The sequence below is a fragment of the Thermobia domestica genome, chromosome 6, assembly GCF_964235325.1.
Source record: "Thermobia domestica chromosome 6, izTheDome1.hap1.1, whole genome shotgun sequence".
Classification (NCBI taxonomy): domain Eukaryota; kingdom Metazoa; phylum Arthropoda; class Insecta; order Zygentoma; family Lepismatidae; genus Thermobia; species Thermobia domestica.
In genome coordinates, this window is record NC_137459.1 from 193,694,405 (window position 1) to 193,713,642 (window position 19,238).

General features: G+C 34.6%; 1 protein-coding gene across 2 annotated transcripts in view; it reads right to left on the bottom strand.

Moving 5' to 3' along the window:
* LOC145687751 (ligand of Numb protein X 2-like) overlaps nucleotides 1–19,238 on the bottom strand; it is a 798,603-nt gene that overhangs the window by 685,290 nt on the left and 94,075 nt on the right. The window contains exon 1 of one of the 2 annotated variants that reach the window (XM_081761199.1): nucleotides 5,773–5,998. The exons of the other annotated variant lie outside the window; for it this stretch is intronic. The gene's annotated coding sequence lies outside the window, so the exon portion shown is untranslated. Of the gene's footprint in view, nucleotides 1–5,772; nucleotides 5,999–19,238 lie in introns of those variants that run through there. 2 annotated transcript variants of the gene reach the window in all.

Genomic DNA, 19,238 nt, shown 5'->3' on the forward strand with positions numbered 1-19,238 from the left:
TTATGTGCTGCTGATATAATAACTTTCAAAATAAATCTCACTTTCGCAAATACTTGCCTCACACACACATAAAAAAATATCTACGTTAATGGAAATGCGTGACTGGCAGACACCGTAGATTTCTAGAAAATAACTATAAATGTTTTCATAGACAAGACTGCCAACAATGTTATTGCTTATATCAATGCTTTGTTTGAATCAGTGTTGCCGACACAGCATATTGTAAACACATGCGTTTCTCAGAGACACACATTTTCTGGTTAAACAAACATTTTCCTTTGTATTTTTTCGTTGCTGATAAGGAACATATTTCAACATTATTTTCCATAAAATTATAAAGTGAAGACTTTTAAAAGGCAGATTTTTTTTTTTTTCGGCTGCATGATTAAGATTTCAAAATTTAAGATTTATGTTAATCGAAAAAAAAAAATCTCTTCATGACATAGGGATATATAATTTATTCAAGTAAATATTTTCAATACCAATCACAGAAGTTTCTTTCCTTCGCTCATATATGTGAATGTGGAAATTAATTTAAATATTTCGGCAATACCGTGTCCGTTGGTTTTCTTGTATGTTTTTCCCGCTTCTCCCTGCATTTTTATTTCACCCATTACTTTACAATCATTCACTTTCATTAATCACCCACTCCTTTCTCTATTGCTAAAAAGAGGGAGTGATTAATGAAAGTGAATGGATGTAAAATATTTTGTGAAATAAGATTGTAGGGAGAAGCGGAAAAACTACGAGAAAATCAACGGACACAGTATTGTCGATTACCGTCTCGCTTGGCCTAGAATTTAACCAGGGACCATTTTCAGTAGTGATGAGTATTATACTACTAAGCCACGATGCTCCACTAGAGCTTTATGTACTGTACTTTCTTGGAAACTGAACACTATGGCAATATTAACAATTATTTACAAATGAGCTATATACAGGGTCCGGCAAAAATAACTACCGCATTTGGAGAGGGCGCTCTGAGAGTTGTGGTGGGGATACGGCGGCTGAGTTAGTATCGGTCGATAGCGGCATACGTTCCATTTTCAGTAGCCGCAACGGCGTGGCGCGGTGAGCGTCGTGCGTATGTTGTGGAGGAGTATATTTACTCTGTTCACTCTGTTCTTACGCAAATTCACGGTGTAACTGAATTGCTATAACCAGGTAGTATGTTGAATATATTCACACAAACAACTGACTTTTGCCTTATCTCCATTCGCATTCATCTCTCACGTGAGTGCCAATTGAACACAGACCTCCAAAAAAGTGACAAAACTTTCTTGGGTGACTGACAATTCGGTGCATTCCTTGCAAGGGGATATTCTGCAAGTAATTTTGAAGATTTTCAATTATATGTACCGGGGGGTCGCAAATCAATAGTTTCTGAGTAATTTGCACATGTGTGATTTCTTTGAGATTTGCCGGCTAACGAGAGATACATGGGAAAGTTTTACCGACACACAGCGTGCCGACATACAACCACCAAAGGAAGTTAATGTTCAACTCTGAGCGACCGAAGTGATGATAACGTTTATTTGGAATCAGCATGGTGTACTACTACTTGCTTTCTACTCATACCCTTTGCATCCAGTCAGAAATCCCCTTTGCTAATACTGGATGTTGCTGTAACCAAAGCAGATTTCCCCCTCACTTCCCTTGTAATTCTCACACTGTCAACAGATGTAGACATGAATCTTCAAGAACATGTTTTACACAACGACTGCAGTAACAATAATATTTACGGAAGATATTAAATTTTGCTCCTAGTTAACATGGAATGTCAAAAGAATAGAACATTTCTATTGTTTTATTCATTATAAACATATGGTGAATTAAAATTTTACTTATAGTTACAAATTCCTACTTTATTTGTTGAAGCAAAAAACAGAAGTTTAAGTCGAACGAGAATCGAACCCGGGACCCTTTGCAATTGAGTCTCTGATTCTTCTCACTATGTCACGCAGTAACTTGGTAAGTTTGCGCGTCGTACGCAATATGCGTCGAGTAGAAAACTGTAAGATGTTTTTTCTCCGTCATTTTTGTCCATTACGCTCTCCCAGTTTGTAATATTAACTCTTTAATTGTGCACTACCACCTCGCAAAAATGACCCCGAAGTTCCCTTACCAAAGTGTGCCTTCTGCTTGTTAGATTCATGCTTTCTTTCTTTTCAGATTTGAAGATATCTAGAAATTATAAACGGAAGTCGGGCCGACAATCATGGTGTCAAGAAGGTATAAAACGAACCAATATACCTATTTCTTTTGTGAATTTTACGACTAAGCATCAACGTTTGTGAAGACCAAGTCTGTAGCTAGGACACTAGGACAGGGGATTGAGATCATTTTGGAGAGGCTAACTTGAATTGATTTTATGTTCACCCATGCATAACAACAAATAAATCAAAGTTTAATGGAGGCTGAGACTTCATGGTTACATTTGGAAATACAAGTTAAACAAAGGAAACTGTATTTATTTATTTTTATTTTTTTATAAAAAATAATTACAAGTAATCCTTGTTTTACCCCACCAGTGAAGTAAAACTGGGTGATTTGACTTGTTGAATAATATTATTAAGAACGAGTAATATAGTTCGGCAGCTTGTAAAGTCATAATAGTGAACATAATTCTATACTTGCTCCGTGTACACTTGCATACAGCACTTTGTTAGCACCACATTAGCCCACAGAGGCCGCTAAATCTTAGCTATCCGGTTCTACCCACACATCCCCTACATATTTCACGACCACGATAGTTTGAACACGTATTGCCTTTGAAAGTTAAAATAAAGATAAAAAAGAGAAAGAAAAGTATGTGAACTAAAATAGTTTTTTTTCGACTTCTTCTAAGGAAAATTGTTAATCCCAAATATGAGGTTTTTAGTAAAACTACTTCACAAATAAACTACTTCTTTTAAATAGTCTAATATAAATAACTAATGAAATGAAATCTTAAGTTTACGTCCCACGATTATGCCGGTTAGGCTAAAGGAGACGGTAATAATGAGAAACGAATGAAATGGTGGAATGAAGAAAGTGGGAAGAAACGGGAGAGCTTCAAGAAAACCCACGCACACGGTGTGAGAAATAACTGATATCATAGTTGCTAGTGAAATAACGATTTAGGATATATAAACAAAATTGTCCGAGATATTTTGTAGAAAATATATTTTTTTTCGATCTTTACTTTCTAGTAAAATATTTAAAAAAAAGATAGGATAAAAATCTTTAAAAAAAACTACACCTACAAAATTTCATTAAAACCTTACGTTTAAAATTTGGTCTCGACATATTGAATGATGTAACCCTGATAGATAAATTGGAAAGAACATGTAAAAAGGTGAGATAAATCTAAAAAAAAAAAAAAAAAAAACTTTATTATTTTATGCAGAAGTCATGAAATGGTTAAATCCATTGAAATATTCAGTTCGGTCGTTTAGACAATCGCAATACTGTTACTGAAAAGTAAAGGCCCATTGAATTACTAAAACATTACGAAATTAGAGTTTTGGTTTGTTTTGTTTTTAATACAATTCATGTAGTTGTATATTGTTTGTAAAGTTAATTTTCGAAACATCTTCAGAACATATCTGTATAAGTCAATATTGGTGCTGCACTCACATCGCCATAAACTATCTGAAAGTGATAACATAAATATTAGCGTTCTTGGAGTAGCACAAAAGCTAAGGACATAACTTGAGTAGAAAGCACCGAATTCTCATTTATGCACTTGCCACATGTTATTAACGAAAGAATCCTCTTTAAGAAATATTATCAAGCTATTTCCATTCTTGTTGACTTTCCTCTAAGCATGACTAATTATAAAGTGTTATATGCCAAGTCGACGGAATACATATTCCTAGTGTGTCTTTTAACTTCATTACAAGGTTGCAGAAGCACTCACATACAACGAGTATATAGGCTTTATAAGCTACGTATCATAAAGCCAGGCTCTACGAAGATGATGACGTTGTTCTTAAGCTCTGAAAATTCGTAAGCAAAATGACTTCACGTAATTATACCATGGAGCAAAAACTACGGCTACATTTGTTCTTGTTATTCGAGTTTACTATCTGCAGCATTATGCAAAGAGTGTGCACCATGAAGTTTTGTTATTCTCTTAACGTGAGGCAACCTCTAAATCAGCTTTTCTTCGCCTGTTGTTAATAATGGCTTAGTCTGGGTATGGCGCTTTTCGAGACCTCGATTTGAATTTTGGCTCGACAACGTTCTGGAGAACTAATTACTGTCGTTTTTGCCGACAAAGTAACCTCACCAGGTCTTACTCCCCTCCTTCATTCTCGTAGCTGTGGGATTTGCCCTATTAGCTAACGTGGTGGCCGCGGGAAGCCTCTACACCTATTTAACTCCCAAGTTTTCATTCTCTGTTTGGTTTACCTTAGACAGTAGGTCTCAACAAATGGAGAACATTCCTAATATTGAAAAGTAAACTCAATTGAAAATGGTCTTGATATTATTTGCACTCACTCATTGTTATTTGTCACTATAAATTAATGTATTCAGATAAATTATACTTCGTCTACCATGTTCAATGTTAATTTATATTACATGTATCTAGGTAACAGAGATGGTATATAAGATGAAAATAAGAATTGAACATGTCATTTGAAGAAGAGAAACATTATGTTTAGTTAATCGTAAGTGAATGAAACAAAACTTATTTTGGCCAAAATATTTCTTTTTTCCTTTCGATTTGTCGGGTTCGTTTCCCGGCGGGGGCTCATGTGGTTCCGATTCCACGTTAACCAGTAGATCCCATCTCATATAGCCTCGCTGCTGAAAGGAACGTCAAACTCAATGTCAACTCAACTCAACTCATCAACTCCTTTCGATTTGTGTTACTACACCATTGAATAATTGTCGAAACAAATATTTAATGGCATAATAGCATACATTTCAAGAACAAAGATATTTTGGCTAGCAGAAGTTTTGTTATTTTTTCTCAAAATCAGCTCACGAATTGTTTCTCTTCTTCAAATGACACGTTCAAGTGTTTGATGAGTTTCTTACCCGAAAAAAAAATGCGAATTATGAATCGTAAAAATGGGATTAAAAAATAAAGAAGTTTCTGATGCTTGTTTATTAATGTAATGTGATACTTAAATTAATTCAAGATGTTTCCTATTATTTTGAAAATTTCATTTTAACAAGAAATATTAAATAAAATACGAGGTTATTATTTTCTACACAAACTTCTCCATATTAATCGATTGTTAATGAATCCATAGATTTGCATTTCTCAAAATCTGGGGCATTGCAACATATATTAATACAAAATGCGGTTTCTCACTTGCACAAATTATACAATCACTGCATTTTGTAGCATCACGCACATTCTCTAATACGTTTTATAAATGCAACTGAATACACCAATGCTATGCTTATTAATGTATTCGTTTGTAGTATATTGAAAATCGTTTCGTGTGTATTGTAAAATAATACAAGAAAGTAAACATTATGTAAACTCCTTCAATTTAACTGAACAAAAACATTTTACTATACCTAATCAGACTTTTATTGTAATCATTTCTTTCTTTAATTTTCTGTTTCAAAACTAAGTAACGGACTTTACAGGAAACGATATGGAATTTATTTAATAGGCAACAGAACAGGTATTGTGTCCAAATTTACTACAAACAAACCACATGCCGAATATATTTTCTTAATGAAACTCATTTATAGCATACAATCAAGTTGTAGTGATTTCTCGATCGTGCTTATAAAATGGCAATTAAGAAATAAATGGATACTTACCGAGTTTTTTTTTTCTTACAAAATCCCAGAATAAAGTATCCAAAGTGAGATGAGAAGAACAATGAGAATAAGATAGGTTGTAATCAGATTTCCGGTTTCGGATGGTGGAGGCATTTTAAATGCTAGAGGAGACCGTTTACTTTTCACTTGTTACTGAGAACACGAACTACTGAAATATGGAGAACCTTCCCGCTGGGGTTATACCCCCTTTACCATGTACCTAGTTTCAAAACTTTTACAGATGATCTAAAAATTGCCCCGACACTTACGTCGCTTCCTTCGTCCTAACGTTCAGCCAATGCGACGTGTCGGAATGTTTACGCCCCCACACCATCCCACTGTTAGTTTCTCAAATGTTGCCAAGAAAGAATATTAATATATCCATTGATAAATAAAGTATTCATTTACCCTTGGAAAAAACAGTTTCGTTCTTTTCAAAGGTGACAATTGCTTTCACATGAAGCAACAATATTGAGGACTCCCGCAGGAAATGACTCATGGGAACATTTAACCATTATGGACAGTTGGTAAACATTAAGACTTCACTCTGTAGAGAACTTCTAAAGACATGTCTTCGACTCAAATGGAAACATGAAATTTAATTCTGGAAACAAGAATGAAATGCATTCATTATGAGCGATTTTATATGAAAACAGATTGTAATCATTCCTTATCTTTATAGATCAGATTATATATATTAAATTTCACATTGTGTTTCAAAGAGTGTATACTTGTAATCTTTTTTTTTTTTTTTTTTTTTTTTACAAAGATAATTAATTTTTGAGTTCTTCAGGCTTATTTAGCTGTCTTTGTCATAAATAATAATAATAATAAAAATAAATGCGTATTTGAATGAACTAGAAGGAAATACCATGCTGAAGTTTTACATATGTTTAAACCTACTTTCCATTTGACCATGCTCAGCAAATTTTAATATATCTTTCCTCGTTTAGGCTGTATGAATTACCTCACGTCTCAGTCATTCAAATATATTATTAATTATTACTGGTGACGTATATTCTAAACGCAAACGGAAGTTTAACTTATTTATTTAAGATTGATATTTTCAACGGTTGATACTTAAGAAAATAAAATTAAAAAAAAAGCATACCTAAACAATAAGATTGATTCGCAGGGAACTTATATCATTCTTAGAAAAATAGTTCATTATTGTTATTATTTTACAAAAGTTAGCCTGAAACTTTTCCTATAGTAAAGTGAGACTTGGTCGGCTCTCTTGTTCGTCGTTGATGTCAACCGCAAGTAACAGTCATATTGTGAAGTTCAAACAAATCGCTGCATGTAAGAGTCTGGTGTTTCATACGAGAAATGCATTTAAACTGTTTTGATTAACATGATATGTACTCATGATTTAACTAACTGGTTTCAAACGCAATAGATAGACTCCTCAGGGGATAATTAAAGAAAGGAAGAAAGTAAAAACTTTCTCACATAGACCTGAACTGGGGCGCGGTAGAGCGTTAACCTCTGGTGCTTGAGATCCCTGGTTCGATCCCAGCTCGCGCCGTGTGGATTTTGTGGCGGACAAACACCATGCTCGTGGGCTTTCTCGGGGTTCTCCCATTTCCTCCCACTTTCTTCATTCCACCATTTCATTTATTTCTCATCATCACCGTCTCCTTTAGCCCAACCGGCATAACCGTGGGACGTAAAACTCAAATATTTCATTTCATTTTTTAAAATTATTTTACCTAACAACCACCATACAAAAACCATAGCTTGCTTTCTCATTCTCAATTGGATTGGAATTCTTGCATTGTCAAGTAACTTTGTATCTAGGTAAATACAAGGAATATAGTGTTATATAAAAACAAACAATATTGCATTTCTATCACATTATTTGCAGAAATAGCATCCACACTGAGAAAAAAAATCGTACGTAAAATGGTATGTTACATTTGTAAATCCTGTAGTTTTTGGACTTAACGTATAGCAAACGTATAACTGAAAACGCATGTTTTATAATATGTTTTGTATAAGTGTCCCGTCTGTACGTTTTTTTCCGTATGAAACAATATAGGTGGTCAGGATCTCACATACAAATGGACGAATATAACATATAGCTGACAAAGGTAATATACATATATGTATGTAATATAAGGAAGACTGTTAGATATCAGACATCCTGCAAAGGCATGATGTAACATCTAAGGGCAGTGCCTATGTAGCATACGGCAAACGTATGCTCCGTACTGATTTCGTAGTAAGCAAGAGGATTCCGTATATTTGTGTACAATATACCGCTGTCCGGAGAACGGATTTTCCTGTGTGCAATGAGTAGGAAACTAGGCATAATGGTTTTAGAAAAATACAAATTCATAAATTTAATAGGGCTACATCAAATAGGTATCAATCATCATATGCAAAGTATCGTCCCTTGGTGCATGAAAATCCGTGTCCCTTGGTACTTGGATCGTCCTATTTATAAATAAAAGTAAGTTTAATGAAAGGAGTGCATAATAAATTAAAGTCGTCAGAACGTAGAAGCAATACACAGGTATATTACATGTGCTTGAGCATTTACTTGTTACTTCCACTTACGAGAAGGAAGTACAACTCTTCAAACATCAGGTAAAAAAACTTTCATATACGAGAAACACATACGAGCCTTCCAGCTCACTTGTTGCTCTATATATGCAATTACTTTATGTTGCGCAAATGAAGTATAGAAAACTGAATCCAGTGATACGAAGGCAAAATTGGTACGAAATTCAGGAGGGTCATGTCCAATGGTACATTATGTCCCAGGAACTTCCACTACTTTACCGAGGGCGTGGTGGCTCAGTAGTAGAGCGTTCACTTCCAGTGCTTGGAGTCCTTGGTTCGATCCCAGCTCGCGCCGTGTGGACTTTGTGGCGGACAAACACCGTCCTCGTGGGTTTTCTCGGGGTTCTCCCGTTTCCTCCAACTTTCTTCATTTCACTCATCTCTCATTATCACCGTCTCCTTTAGGCTAACCGGCATAACCGTGGGACGTAAAACTTAAAAATTTTATTTTCCACTACTTTACCTATATTCAAAAACAATAAAGAACTAGATTGTTTTTTATCAGAAAGGAAAGAATACAGATATAGTGTAATACCAAATATTTAAGCCATTTAATAATTTCTCTCTTAAAGTAAGTATAGTTTTATTAAGAAAGTGCATAAATGTCTGTCAAGTTACTAAGGTTGGATGCGGTCCAGATTGGATGAACTTTCTATGAGTGCGCCCTAATACAGACGAAACACAACCATTAAACAAGAAAAGATTTTTTGAGGGTCCGCATTCGTGGGTGCTCCCGAGCTGTAACCATATTTATACCGACGGTTGATACTAACGATGCAACTACAACAGTACGTTAAGAAGCTCATATGTAATTCAGGAATATTACAAGAGTTGACATATATACTGTTAAACGTTGAATATATTGCCTATAATTTATATAGTATTATGGTTTTGGTTGTCGGTAAAGAACATGGCAGGTTCATAAGTACTGCATAATGGAAAACCTCTGGGAAGGAGGTAGTTAGAAGAGAAATCCCTCCGTAAACAAAACTGGCATCTCATTGCTATTATTAGCTGTTAATATGCTAAGGGGTGAAAGAATGTTATTGGAGAGGCAATTGCTCATAGTACGCCTATGGTGCTGTACAGTATTTGAAGTGGAAAACAAGCAGAGGTGGTATGTTTTATTACGATTTTGACTCAACATACCGGCTATTTAAATATTGTCTTGATCACTGAAAAACCAGAGGCGGTATGGCATACCACCGCATACCGTCTCACTTCGACCACTGGTGCTGTTTATATCAAAAGCGGGCGTGCCAGTGTTGGATTATGAATTCCTTCCAAAAAAAAAACTACTATATACAACAGTACTTGACAAAAAATTGTCTTCTCTGTGGTCTAGTGGCGAGCGAGTGTGCTTTTTGTGCATAGGGAAGCGTGGGAGCATTATACGCATTCCATCTTAAACTGTTGATTCATTTCTCATATAATCTCGATGCTGGAAAGGGACGTTAAACTCCAACCAACTAACCAATCGACGAGAATAGTTTTGAGCTTCTAAATTAAGAAAAAAAAATAATATTCCACCAAGATGATGCAAAACTACGTTTTTCTTCTCGTATAATCAGGCAAGAAATTGCAACAGCTTTACTGGCAAATTCAGACTCACATTTTTTTTAGCAGATATTACACCATTTACTTTTTTTTTTTTTTTTTGCAAAATACTATAAATCAATTATAGTATGTGTGTGTGTGTGTATGTAAATGGAATATTTAAATATTTGAGTTTTACATCCCACGATTATATGTGAGTAAATTCATTCTGCAAGAGATTTATTGGTGAGAACAAAAGTTGTGTGTTTTGTTTTCACATAAGCACACACACTTTTCGGCAGGTTTACACGGACTCTCTGTTCAACTGTTTTAAAGAATCACAATTGCATTTGTTTCCTAATGACAGTGCCGAAGGACCTTCTTTGCTCCAAGAAAAGGGATTTCAGAAAGTTTCTCCTCACGAATCGATTTCTCTAATTTGTTCCCTTGCCCTCGACTTTTTCCCTTCCAAATATGTGTTCTTAGGTTCCATTGCGTCCCGACATCATAAGTTTCTGTTCCCCTATGCTTTTGTCATCCGTATCAATACCGTTACTTTATATCTCCAAGCCTTATCATTTTTCATCACCCATCCTTTGTCTTCCAATTTCTATTAAGAAACTCATACGATCGTTCGTTTTATTGATGATACTGAACTTGCAGTACGAATATAACTCTTCCATAAATACCGATATATATATATATATATATATATATATATATATATATATATATATATATATATATATATATGTGTGTGTGTGTGTGTGTGTGTGTGTGTGTTTGTGTGTGTGTGAGAGAGAGAGAGTATGTGTGTTTGTGTATTATTTATATTGTTATAAGCAAATAAAAATAAATAAAATGAATTGTCATCATTTTGAGGACTAGATGGCTAGAGTCATACGCATAGCTTCAGACAATTCTTTCCTTTCTGAAAATAATAATGCGTAATAGTAGAACAGAAAAAAGTGGTTTGAACATAAAGGTCTAGAAGCTTAGTTAGAAGGATAAACTTCAGAATTTATACCATTTACCAAACATTGTTCGAGTCATCATATTTAGGGCAGGTCGTGTAGCCAGAGTGAAAGAAAGTGGAAACTCTTACAAAGTTTCAAATGGAAATCCAATCGGAATACATTCATTAGGCCATAGGTCTCCCGCGCCACAAGCGCGTACGCTAACCACTTAACCACGGAGGAGCTCGGATGATTAATCGGAGTAACTAGTTTTGAAATAGTTAGTGTAAAGGGGATGTAGGAGGAAACAAGAAAACTCTGAGGAAAGCCACGGATATGAATGTGCTCACCAAAATATCTGATGGCCTAGAATAAAACGGATACCCTTTGCATCAGAGATAGAAAGCTCTACCAGTGAGCCACCGTACTCTCACACAGTGGAAGATAATACGATTTAATAATGGAACACAATGAAATGAAACTTCGTTTAATACAATCATAATATATGTGACCTGATGTGAGTTTCATTCTCCAGATACTTCAATTTTAAATATGTCTGCCTTTCCCCAGCTATATATTTTATTTTTTTTTCTTAAAAAAAAAACAAAAACATCCGCACATATTGCAGTTTTCTCTATGACTCGCACCTTCTGTGGTTTTCAAATTTGTACCTAAGCCATTTTTTTGTTAGTTTTAGCCAGAAGAGAAAATATTAAAAACAAGCACTACAATGTTTGATTTAGATACGCTGTGTGCAAACTAGCTACTAGTTCCAAGATATTAAAACAATACTAATATTAATATAAAATAGTGTTGCAAATAGCAGCAGGAAATGGAATTACTGACCGTTTTTATCATTTAAAAAAAAAAAATATTTTCTCTTTACTGGCTTGTATCCAGTAACCACTACAAAACTTGCAGCACTTGAGACTGTCTTTGTGCTTGTGATTTACAATTCATGGGTTTCCGTTGACGTTAGTTAACCAATCGTAACACGTGTTTTAATACCTCTTTCTCAGGACTGTTACAAACATAACAATACAGAAATAAATTCTCCATTTTGCAGCACAGAAGGCTGCTAAATGTACTTTATATCATCATTTACCTTCCAGAACATATGTTTCACAAACATTAGGAAACTAATTTTAAACGTTCGAAGAACGTAATGTGAGAAAATTAAACGAAATGAAGGGAAGTTTTATGTTGAGAACTACTTAGGTCTTTGAAAAGAAAAAAAATGTTGCGTCTCGACGAAAATAGACGTACTTTCCTTCGCATTTCACAGCATTCAAGACACGTTCGGCTGTTATCAATTAACGCTTTTATGACATCTGTTTGTGCTTTTCACTTGTAAGAGCCGGAAGTATCAAATTCGGCTTAAGAAATCTTGACTCCACTGTGCTATAATAGCACAAGAATATTTTCAGCTAAAAAAAAAAAAAAAAATCTTAAAGCACATTGGAGCGACCAAGTTATATTGATAAATTAGAAAATAATCGGTATATTTTTGTTGCTTAAGAAAATTGGATCGATTTTTATGATCCATTTAAAAAGGAAAGAAAGTCAAGTGTTCCTGTATGATAACAATTTTAATTTCTTATTTACGAGCTCACACTGGCAATATTGCCTTCAGTTTATCCACTATTATATAATATATTGAACTTCTCGTTATTAAATGCCTTGCAAATGTTCAATGCAATAGTCAAGACTTATTTGAGTTGGAAATTGAAGGAATCAGAAATTTAGAAGGCAGCTTCCGTTCCCTTAGTCAGTATATAAAGTATATTCATGTATAATAGAAGAACCAATGCAGCATTTGAGACTGTCCCTTGACTCTTTAAGATAATGTCAGAAAAACTTCGGCGGTTTCCAAATGCTATATCCAAATAAGCAAGAAGAAGGAAAACTATCAAAAGTAAGTTTCTGTACAGTTAGCTACCAAAGTTCTTTGCATTTGATGAAATTAGTTTCGTAAATAGCTTTATAATAGAAGGATAATTTGAGTACAGTTTTCAGTAAACTAAAAGGGATATAATTTTCTGTACGTTCCAGCTACACCCTCGTTGTGTGTTCCATCCATACCACCTTTATTCTGAAAATAAATTTTACCAAACGGAAATAACTTTTCTCGCTGAGTGTACAATATGCAAGGTGCGACTCTATCCAGCTACGCTGCCGTATTCTCAGCACACAGGGTGCTCAGGATTGAATTTCACTACCCAAATTGCATCATCAAACTTTCAGGAAGTACGACAAAAAATATATAGTAAGAAGCTTTAAATCGGTTAGCAATTACAAAACTTTTTTTTTAGTATAAAATTTCGGAATTATATCAAATTTTAACCAAGTTTATATCCAGGTATGTAGGGAGAATTGACATCAAATCCTTCACTAAGGTTGAAAGTTTTTTTTTTTTTTTTTGTGAGGCATCATTAGGAGATGGTTTTGATGCGACAAGGACCATAATTGTGCAAAAAAAAAAAAAAACAATAAATAAAAAAATGAAATAAATTGAATGAAATTTTATTTTTCTTATTGATTGGCGCCCCACGGCTATGTTATTTAGGCTAGAGGAGAAGGATAATTAGCCTTATCAAAGTGAATGATAGTGAAAAAAGTTATTCGAATGAGAATGTGGGAGAATATCGGAAAACTTATAGATACTACATTTTCGACCACTAACCGGCATGCCATGGGATCAAATCAATTCTCCTGGCACAAGGTTAAGGATTTATCTCTGAGTCATCATGCGTTGGAAATGAACGTGGGACAAACTTATTCGTGGGAAATAGATAGTATTTCTAATTTGAAAGATTAATATGGTGACTCTACTTACTAAACTGAACGGAGAGTTCTTACAATTCTACTTTGCATTTCATCGTAGCTGATTTCTCCGAGATCGTTTCAGATAGAATATCTAAACTTTGCATAATGGCAGTGGTGAGATCTAGATAAGTAGAAGAACAAACAAGAACAAACAATGAGTTTCATTTCGCGGTTGTGAAACGAAGATTGACTTCCAAATTTTGCGAATTAAATATTGAAACAGATCAATAACTTCTAGCTGCAATAGAGGTGCAATGCAATGCACCGATGCACGTGCACTCCCCCTTCGTTGTAAATATACATTATATAAAATAAGAAGCTAGCAATGACAATAGCAACACTTCCCGAAAATTTCTGCGTCATGCTTTCGTTTGGGGCTCAAAAGAAAGCAGAGTTTTGCAAATGCAATAGCTTGAGTCGATTTTCTGAACTTGAAGGAAAATAATTCACTAGGCAAAACAATATAACATTTATCACGTAGCGAAGAAAACAGAAGTCAGGAAGAGAAATAACATTTTTTTTCTGCATATCACTTACAACCCACTTTAAAATAGTCCCCTCCCCCTCTGTTCTATATGTATCAGCGTTGTCGGGTGTAAAGAATATTGTCACATGTCACTTTGAACAGTTTCAAAATGATACTGGTTATTTTGTTAGTTATGGTGCACCCCCCTCAGGAAATCCTGGATCCGACCCTGATATAAAGCATATACTTCGGACACCGAATCCACATGAGAAAGTAATTCCTCACCATATGTGATCACTTTTTTTTTTCTCTCTGAAGATTAATATTTACCATGGAAGTAGTAGTAAATGTCTACCTCTTCTGGTATTAGTAGATCAATAAGAGGAAAGATGGAATATTTTCTTAGGATGGTAAATTGGTTAAAGATAAAAAGTTTTCCGCTTCTTTTGTTTTGTTTTTTTGCTCTATGGTAATAAACCAACACAGGTTAAAACCGAAAATGGATAATTTTTACCATTTCCGATTTCAATATAGGGTTAACGAAGGTGAAGGAAGCTATTCTGTGCACGCTCAACTTACTGTGAAAAACAACCTCTCGTTATAAATTACCGTATTTGTTCTATGAAGGTTAACACAGGAACCAGAAGTTCTGGTTTCTGGTTTCAGTAGAGCAATATGGGCGAATATGGTATATTTCCTTGAGACGGTAAGTCAATGAAAAATAATAATTTTCGGTTTCATTACCGTTCTTATTCTATGGAAATCAACGTTCAAACTGGAAATGGTTTATTTCTACCATTTCCGGTTTGACCTAACTGTTAACAAAGGATATGGAGCCTATATTTGGAACGCTGAATTGGTTTAATAAAAAAGTTTCTCGATATGCGTATTTTGTCAGTTTCGTCGTATAGAGAGCAATATTGAAATAAGAAGTACTATCATATCTCTACCACTTTTGGTTTCAGCAGACCTTTACGGATGGATATATTCATGAGACGCTGAATGATTCCAAAAACCCGCTTGTCGCTCTCCATTACCACTTTTTTTTTCTTTTCTTTCTTTTTTTTTTTTTTTTTTTTTTGTCCTGTGACGACCAACACTGAGACCAGAAGTAGTAGTAAAGTTTTACCACTTACATTTTCAGTGAGGATGGTATATATCCCTAAGAACCTGAATCGATTCAAAAATAAATAAATAAATAAATAAAATAAAATAAAAAATAAAAAAATGTCGCTATCTATTACTGTTTCGGTTCTATGACGATATAAATTGAGACCGAAGGTAAAGGTAAGCTTTTAGTATTTCTGTCTTTGGTAGATGGTATATTTACTCGAAACTGACATTCAATTAAAATAAAAAAATTTTTTTTTTCACTATATATTTACGGTTTTATTTTATTTATTAATTTGGTGTTCAACGTTGAAACTGGAAATGGTTGATTTCTACCACTTCATGTCTGACTTAATGATTAATGGAGAAAATAGAACCAATTGTTGGGACACTGCATCGATTTAAAAAAAAAAACGGCTTTTCAATATACAGTGAAACCTCTCTATAGCGGACAGCCGTGGGGAATCAAAAATTGTCCGCTATGGAGAGGTGTCCGCCTTACAGAGGTTTCAATATTTTCTTAAGTAAATTAATAAACAAGGTAATATGCAATTAGAAAAGATACTTTTGCATGAATCATGTATTTATGAATATTATCAAAATGTTACTGTATCTGCATTATCTTACGTCATCCAGTTCCCTATGTTCGAGCACAACATGGGAATAAGATGTTATAAGTCTCTGCACATTACATTTATCGCTACTTATTACGTTTTCGGTATGTTGCTTTATTTTGTGAGTTAATTGCAGTCCAGTAATGACTTTTTTTTTTAAAGACAATATGAGTACCCGTGGTCAAAAATACCAAACTTGCCTTCTGTTTGGTTAGAGATTCCAGAGGGACAGTAGAATGATGTGTCATCCCAAACAGTGGGCAATTGTCAACCACTTTTGTTTCTGAAGCAGGTTGGGTGGGAGTGGAATGCAAGCAAAGGATATAAGGGTGTTGCGAAACAGAGACCCTTCTTCAGAGTTGCTGGGCAGACAGTTTAGGAGGCAAAATGTTGTCACATCCTCATGTTCTCCCTTGGTGACATAGTATGAATTACTAAAAGTATATTTTTACTGTACTTTTCAACTTGTTTTTAGAGAAAGTGTCCGTAATACGGAGGTAAATAATACCTATAAAAGACAAGAAAGACTGTCCGTTAGTAGAGGTTTCACTGTATATATATATATATATATATATATATATATATATATATATATATATATATATATATATATATATCTGTATTGAAACCCGAAGTATACCCGAATTTTATATCCCTTTCCGCTTTAGTGGAATTTATTGCATGCCTTTTTAAACGTTTAATCCATCCTGGGAAACCGTTTATCTGTTTTACATTACCGTTTTTGTTATATGATGATCATTATTGAAACCTGGAGTACAAACAAAGTTTCATCAGTTCGGTTTTAACAGAACTAAATGTGAAAATGTGTCTTTCATAGAGGCGCAGAATCGATTAAAAAGGGAAGAAAAAAAAACGCTTGTCCCTTTCTATTACTATCTTTGTTCCATGGTGATAAACATTGAAACCGGAAACGGCTTATTTCCACAACATTTGCTTTGATTTGAGGTCATGGACATGTTTCGAGTCTAGATAAGCTTGACGTGTAAACTTGTATACGCTTAAATCAGATGTAAGCATGAAGGCTGCGCAAAAACGCGTGAACGTTTAACTTAGTCTTAGAGATTATTTCTGTGTACGGATTTCCCAATTGTAAATATTAAATCATGCTTAAAAGGCGTATCAATTTAAAGTAATTTTAAGGATAGCTTTATATTACCTAGTATCGGCAAGTCTGAAGCAAACTTGCAATCGAAGTACTCGCAAAATTGTTATAGCTCTGGATAACTTTGCAGTTGTGCAAATGCAAACTTGTGCAAGCCTTGAGACTTAACCTTGAAGAATTCAGTAAGGCTATTAAAACTTTGGAATGTTTTTACCGTTATTACTGTTTATATTTATAACCGTTTTATTCATTGCCTAACAGTTTGAATGGATAGTTCGTGGAAGAGATATAACATGTTCTCGGGATACTGAAACGATTCGAGGAAACCGCTTCTCGATACATTTTTCCGTTTATGCTCTATGGAGAACATTGTTGAAACCGAAAATAGTAGTAAATTTCTGCTATTCTCATTCTTAGTAGAGTCTTGCAGCCCGAAATGACATATTCTTGAGATATATTATTGCTTTTGTTCTGATGCCTGTCGAAAGACGAACGGACCACATAGCTCTTCTACACAGCTTTCCACACTTATGCATTATGAAGAAGACAAGAAATATGGAATTGGATACTGAAAAAGGTGAAACATGAAGCAGAAAGGCAGTTGTTTTCTTTTATGAAAGTTGGAAGGAAAGCAAGCATATCAGACAACGTTAGTCGCTCTCTAAGACCGAAGAACATAGTAACTGCTTGGATTACATTTGGAAGTGATGTCACGAAGTGTTGCAGTAATGTAAATTCACTCGCTCACCAGTAAATGTTGATGTTTTGCCAGAGTACACAAATTACTATTTCACCCACTGTTTTAGTCTCACAGATTTTCAATTGGACTTAATATCTGGGTAATTTGCAAGTTAAATCAGATAAAAAGGATGTGTGAATATTTTGGAAACTATACAGAAATGCTTTGAACTCTGTAACATGGTGAGTTATTTTCAACAATGGGACTGCCCACTGTCTATTCATCATATTGATGATGGAAAAGTGACAAACAACATCTGGTAACTAAAAATGTAAAAGGTATTGGTTCATGTTCACATTCGCCTTTATAAATTATCTAATCATTGCATTTCTGCAGGGTGTAGAAGGATTAGGAGTATAGCTTTATGTGTGAAATGATTCCAATTGCAGAATGCGAATCGATGTTGAGTACTTGAAGAGAAGAAAGTTGTAAAAGATATATAAGATCGAAGCAAATGTTAGAAAGACTAAAACAATTGTGATTGAAAAAGTCCCACGGTTGAGTCCAAACGATTTGAGTTTTACGTACCACGATTATGCCGGTGAGGTTAAAGAAGACGGTGAAGATGAGAAATGAATTAAATAGTGGAATGAAAAAGTTGGAGGAAAGGGAGAACCCCAATAAAACCCACGAGCACGGTGTTTGTCCACCACAAAATCCGCACGGTACGAGCTGGGATCGAACCAGTAACTGTCAAGCACCGGAGGTGAACACTCTACCACTGAGCCACCGCGACCCCAAATTATGATTGGAGTAACATGCTTTGTTGCATTTTCTGAAATAAGAGAGAAAAAAGTGAACAATGGGAATACTGTTCAACATCTAGTACTAAATTCCCTCACGTTGTGTTAGCATGCCACTGCTACTAGTTATACGTTAACTAACCCATCACTTTGCTAATTTTGATGTAACTAACCTTGTAATATGGATGGAATTGTTTACTTTAAGCCAGCTTTGTAATATGATATTTAGTATCGGTTAGCACCCTTGAGCTCTTATTATTCACAAAGAAAACATACAATAAATATCTACTCCGAGTAAGCGAGTATTTTGCAAAAAAAAAAAAAAAAAAAAAAAATTACGGACACAAAATAAAAGAATGGGGTAGAAGATCACGCATATTCATAATTTACAAACTGAGTTTCTAAACTGTAAACAATTCATAGCCCTGCTCCCTTGTTCTGCCAGTGTTAAGAGAGAGAGAAAACGTATTCATAGATATTTGAAATAAAAAATAGGTAAAGATCCATCATATGTCATTATACTTCATATCATTAAATCACGAACACTATGAAAGCGTGATTCTAAAGGAAACAAGAGGCTTTCAGAACATGAGTATCAAGAGAAATGGATGAAATTGCGTTGGTCGAAGTGAAAATCAATGTGGGAGTAACAGGTGTAGTAGTGAAGAAAGTTCGCAGTTTGCAGCGATATTAGCTGATTACCTTAATTCATGAAAACTTCTCAGTTTGCTGCAATGTTAACTGATAAGCATATTGTATTGACATCTTACGACTCTGCAACGATA